This window comes from Octodon degus, unplaced genomic scaffold, assembly GCF_000260255.1.
Source record: "Octodon degus isolate 3935 unplaced genomic scaffold, OctDeg1.0 scaffold00135, whole genome shotgun sequence".
In the NCBI taxonomy this organism is placed as follows: Eukaryota; Metazoa; Chordata; class Mammalia; order Rodentia; family Octodontidae; genus Octodon; species Octodon degus.
The window spans coordinates 4074102-4080373 of NW_004524711.1; the positions used below are offsets into that span (position 1 = coordinate 4074102).

At 36.4% G+C, this 6272-nt stretch overlaps 1 pseudogene; it reads left to right on the forward strand.

Moving 5' to 3' along the window:
• The first annotated feature begins 1081 nt into the window (after positions 1 to 1081).
• LOC101559616 overlaps positions 1082 to 6272 on the forward strand; it is a 9634-nt pseudogene continuing 4443 nt past the window's right edge.

Genomic DNA, 6272 nt, shown 5'->3' on the forward strand with positions numbered 1-6272 from the left:
GATTTATTAAAATGTAAAATATTAATCACACTGTATCCTAATTTTTTACATTCACTTGGATGAGAAATGCTGAGGTTAGGGACAATGTCTTCATGTTATGCTTAACAAAATACTTGTTACATGGCTATCTTTCAATCATGATTGATGGATAAGTGGTGGAAAAAGAAAACGGGAAATGAGTATCCTTGTGTTAAAAAGTAGCAACAGATTCTTTTAATACCTTTTATATATTATTAGCCAATATATTATTACTCATATAGCCAATAGGAAATTTTAGGCCTACAGTAATTCTTAGATGTATTCTTGTTCCTTTTTTAAAAATCAGATTTAATGAAGATATCCATCCTCTATGATTTGCAATATAAATTTATAAATAATCTACACACTTCTACTTTTAACCAGAAACACATCTATTCTTATAATTGTCACTTCTGAATTATTAAACTTTAGATGCAAACTTTCAAAGAATTACTACATTGATAGGGCTGTGTTGCTGACATATTTTTTCTTCTTGAGAAACACTTCATGTAGACAAATACTCGTTCAAGAGGCTGAGGAATGTTGTAGTGGCAATGCCTTCTAGAAGCCTCCATTTTCTTGAGAGAGCAGAGGATTTTGTTATTTTGAATCTCTCTCTCTCTCTCTCTCTCTCTCTCTCTCTCTCTCTCTCTCTCTCTCTCTCTCTCTGCTGCCTCCTGACTCTTCTTTGAGATTTGAGGTCAGAGCTTCATTCCATAACATGCTTTATTGTTCCTTCCTCAGAGCTATCATCCAGAGAGATTTCTGGCCAGTGATAATGTTCAGGTATTGTGGGTCCTTAACCTTATAGCATTATATTTTTCATTCCTTAAGAACATCACTACTATTTCTAAATTGTATGAGGTAAGATGTGGCCCTTGGAGGCAAGCACAAGCAAGTATTTTATACACATTGAATGCATCATCCCAGGTCTGAACGAGAGAAGTTTTTACTCCCACTTTAGAAGCAACAAAAGTGAGCTCAAGTTAGGGGAACTGTCAAAGGTGTATGAAATTAAGAACGGTAAAACTAGGAAGGAGCACTAGTTTAACAATTACACAACATGTCCAGTCCCACAATTCCAATGAAACTGCCCTTCAAGGTCGTTAACATTCTCCATGATGCCAAATCCAGTGGATGTAACTCAGTCCACACTTTGCTTGACTTAGCAGCATTGGTTTACCATGTCCTTAAAGTACTCTGCTGGTAGCTTTTCTGACATCACACACTTCTGTTTTTTCTCTTGCTTGGGTAACCTTTGCAAAGCGTTCTTTGCATCTTTCTCTTCCTTTGTCTGACTTCTGAGTCGAAAACATTTCAAGTCTCAAGTTTTCTTTTTCAGAGCTCCCTCTGTATGCATTTTATCTATTCAGATGGCTTTAAATAGTATCTATACCTCTCTAATGAGTCAGTATCTCTTTGGCTTCATTCTATTTCCTTATCCTATTCTAGTGCAATTACATTGCCTTCCTTGCTGATACTTAAACAGTACTTAAACATGCTAAGCATACTTTTGCCCTAGGTCCCTTGAATTTACTGTTTTCTTTGTCTGTGACATGTCTCCTACCAGAGACATGCACAACTAATACCTTCATTCCTTTATCTCTTTGCTTCTTCTCTCTTAGAAGAGAGGCTACCCTCTTTATTTTATGTATAAAACAGCACTCACCATAAATCTATCCCCTCACTATTTTCTGTGCCACCTTTTTTCTTTTCTTTTCTTTTTTTTTTTTTTTTTGTGCCTGGCTTAGCCCATCCTGGGGTGGGGTTGGCATGGCATGGCATGCTGGTGAACAAACCGTGGTCCCTGTGCACTTGCCTAAGCTTGCTCAAGCAGGTGCTTTAGACCCCTGAGCTATCTTGCTAGCCCCTTGCCATCTTTTAAAATTTCTGCCTACCATTAAGTACCACCCAGCACACTGTGAGCTTCCTAAGGGCATGTAGTAGTTACTCAGTGAATACATTTTGAATGTCATGTTTATTACTGATAAATGACCTACAGCTGAGTAGTGTAGGAGTTAAGATGATGGGCTCTGGGGTCTGACCCTGCAGCTTAGTTCCCAGTTCCAGATTTATCAGTTGCTACACTTGGCGACTTACTCTCTGTGTGTCTGTTTTATCTTTAATAAGGTAAGCATAGTAGTAGTACTTCATAAGTAGCTTTGAGGCATAAATGATTTAATAGGTCAAAAGCTTATTATTTAACAGAGTAACAGGTGGAGTAAAGTGTTCAATAATTCTTAGATGCTTTTATTTTCATTGTTACTCTATCTAGCCACCTACGTGATGCACTGAGATGTCATATTGGTATGTGAGGATATCCCAAATGGTTAGTGCATCCAGAAGAGAACCCTAGATTCTATAATCTTCACTGTCTCCATAAGTGGCACCACTTGCTGCTTACAAAATTGGAACATGCTTGATTTTTCTCTGTCCCACTCCCCACAGCCAGTCCACCAGCAGGTTTGTGAAGATTACACTTTCAGTATTAGATACTTCTGCAAATCCATTGCCATCTTCCTAACCTGTTACACCAGGACCTGCCCCTTTGACTCTTCCATGCACCTTTAAATTAGTCTTGTTTTCTCCTCTTGCTCCTTTCCTATTCATGATCACAGAGAAGCCATGGTCCTTTTCAAGATGGCCCTGCTCACAACCTTCAGTGACTTTATGTTGCCTGTGGTGTAAAATCCAAACTGTATGATATGGTCTCTGAGGCCTTCACAATTTCAACTTTATTTCCTCTCCCCATCATAGTTCACACTTTTATTTTTATCTTTATTTATTTGTTTGTTTGTATTTAGTACAGGGTCTACAGGGTCTCACTGTGTAGATCAGACTAAGTAATTCACCTGTGTTTGCCTTTCAAGAACTAGGATTACAGGTTTGTGCCACCATACCTAGTCTCATTCGCCTTCTCAGTGCACCATGTAGGTGGGGCCAGCACTGTACTCTGGGGCTCAAAGCCTGGCCACTGAGTCTGCCTAAGCAGGCATTTTAATCTGCTGAGCTATTTGGCTGGCCCTCCCACTTTTATTTTTGTATACAACATTTAAGCTAGACCTAGTGTTGTTTTTCTTTCTTGCAAATGTTTTTCAGCTTTTATCAACTCAGAGCTTCTACACTAATTATTCTTGCTGCATGGAATATTCTTTCCTCAGGCCTTTGACTCTGATTTCATTCTGTAGATCTGAGCTCAGAGGTCATCTTTTGGAAACAGAACACAACCTCCTTTTTACTATTCAGAGATTAAATGTGCATAGTTACAATATTTTGACTTGAATAGCTTAAATTATTCAGTGAAATTGAATTGTCTAGTGAAACAATTGATTCTAACCAGTGAATTTAAAGCCTTACCTATTTCCTCTGCACAACTTTTTCTTTTCATAAACTATTAAATTGAGCCCCATTGTATATAAATAATGAAATCTGCTGTTGTGTTTACACTGAGATGAGGTAAGGAGTGAGAAGCCACAATTCTTAGCAATGCTTAATTGTTTTTCACATTGTCCTACAGTAGATAAACTTCTAGAAGCCCACTTTGAAAAATGCAAAATCTGCATAAACTATACATAAGTTCGACAATTTTTGAAGTAGAAAGATGACCACAACTATACTGTGTAACACAAAACAACTAATCTAATGAAATCTTTAAGTTATTTTTATTATACTTATAATTTGTCCTTGCACATTTGTTCTTATTTTTGTTCCCCATTGAGGTCAGTACATATCACTGGGCTCCTAACACTTGACTTCTAGCCTTGTGTGACCCAAAGATTTAGTATATTTTTACTAAAATAATTCATCATTAGAGGCAATGATTTACCTTTGACTTCTTGCTCTTTGGTGGCCTTTTAAAAAATTCTGTGTCATAAATTCATTTCACATTGTGTGCCAGTAATTCATTCAAGGGTGAGATCCTTATGGTGTGTCTGCTGAGTACCCAGAAATTCAGGTTGATATCCTGTGCTGTAAGTATTTTATTAATAATCATAAAAATTCTCAAAGGTAATTGTTATCTCTAGTTTTACTTATAAGGAACATGTAGTACACAGAGGTGAATTAAGTATCACTTTGTTTAATGTGAATAATAGGATTAGAAATACAGCCTTTCTTTTGTTTATATTATGAAGAATCCAAAATATAATTCTTTGATCATGACAAAAGAATCTTTAAAAAATTATGCTAGCGTGGAAGATAAAATTTCAAAGTCACAATCCATTGTAAAGTATATAGATAATGTTATTGGGTAAGTCTAATATTGGTCTTCTTCAAAAGATTCTTGCTTTGTATTAGATTTTTCAAGCATGGATTATGTATAATTAATAAAACAACACAATTTGTTTCACTTAATTTTACAGATTAGTAGAGCTCAAAAGAGAGTCCTCTTCCACCACCCCATTCCACAAATGCTCTTAGTATTAAGAAGTGTTTCTATTTAAGAGTCAAGGAGTCCCAGTCCTTTGAAGATGATATTGTTTGTTTTTGTACCAATGATTAAAGGCATTACTGTGTCTTTAAGGAGAAGTCCCAGATCGCTAATGTCAATAACTTTCTGTTGCCTGTGCTATGAAATCCAAACTCTATACCATGATCTATGAGCCCTTCCTGACTTCAACTCTATCTGTCTCTCCCCTGTTGTCATTCACACTTTTATTTTGTATACAGTATTTAAGCCAGACCAACTGCTGTTTTTCCACAGCAGGAGAGACTCTACTAAAAGGAGACTCTACTGAGATATAGCCAGAAAGAAGTACACTGTGGGAGATTATTATAAACATGAAGTGATCCACTCTACTTTGGAGTGTTGTGTTGAGAATCTCTTCATCTAGCAAGAGTAAGATGGGAAAGCTTCTCATTTTCTTTCTTCTGTAAAAAAAAATCTAGTAGATGTTTAAATTCTGAGAAAATATTAAAATACTAATAGTTACAAAACAGGTGTATAACATAGAAAACTATTCTGATAAAAGATGACATTAGTAATTTAGGAAGAGATAAACTCACTAAACTTTTACTCCATATGATTTCAAATCATATTTGGAAAACTACATCAATATTCTTAAGGTAACATTGGAAAGAGTAGCAGAGAATAATAATAGAAGGTAGTAATTCAAAGAATTGAGAACTTTGAGAGAAAAATGTTATAAATCAGTCCTCTCACTTTTCAACAGTTGAAACTGAGCACCATCTAGAACTAGATTATCTATGTCAGTCATCTATGAAAAGTTTATGTTCCTTTCATATTTTTTTTTTGAGGAAAGGGATTGAACTCAGTCCCTTGTGCCAGGGAGCCATTTCCCCAGCCCTGAAAAATTTACTTTCTAAGGAAATTAAAATGTGCCTCATGTAGTCTCTGATAAAACCAGTTGAGGAGTTACTACCTATATTGGAAATCACAGCTCAATTATACTTGATTTTATGAATCCCAGAAGTAGTAGATTGTGGTTAACATTTTTTAATAGTAAAAAAAGAGAAATATTTAAATAAGTGTACATTAAATATTCTATGATTTGCAGTGAAATAAATAAAGATTAAAAGCTATAAGGAAAGACACATAAGAGAAAAAGATGATCACAAAGGCAGACTTAGGGAGCTCATAGCTTTTTAAAGAAAGAAGGTAATGACACAGACTGCAGTTGTGAAGTTTCAAACCTACTGATGGCAAAGTGTTACTCAGTAGCATTGGGAGACTAATGCTGATTTGGCAAAGAGGGTAATGAACTCAGTTTAGACCCAGTAACTCTGGGATTTTAGTTACTGTTCTCATTGTTGGCACAAAATATCCAACATCCGTGTTAAAGAAAGAAAGATTTATTTAGCTCACAGTTTGTAGATGTCTGAGTCCAGAATCAGCTGGCTCCACAGCAGGATGGCACATGGCAGAGGGGAACAGTTCATGGTGGTGGAAGACAGCAAAACAGGAAGATGAAAAAAGGAGAAAAGCCTTCTTTCCTCCCTTATATGTATGCAGGCTTTCTGCCTTAGGGTGGGGTAGCACTCACACCATCTCCATGTCATCCTCTTGCACAGGACAAAGATGTTTACAAATGAGGGCCCTGAGCCCACTGCTGAGTCACTTAAGCTTCTAAGCTTCTCAAGGTTACACAGTGAGTCAACCACCACAGCATTCTAGAGTGTACATTGTCCCAGGGCATGTGCTGTGTACCCTAGGATATAGAACTGCTGACTTTGCTCAACTTTTAAACTTCTCAAATTGACACCATAAAATCTACTCTACAAAAGTGAGGCATCAA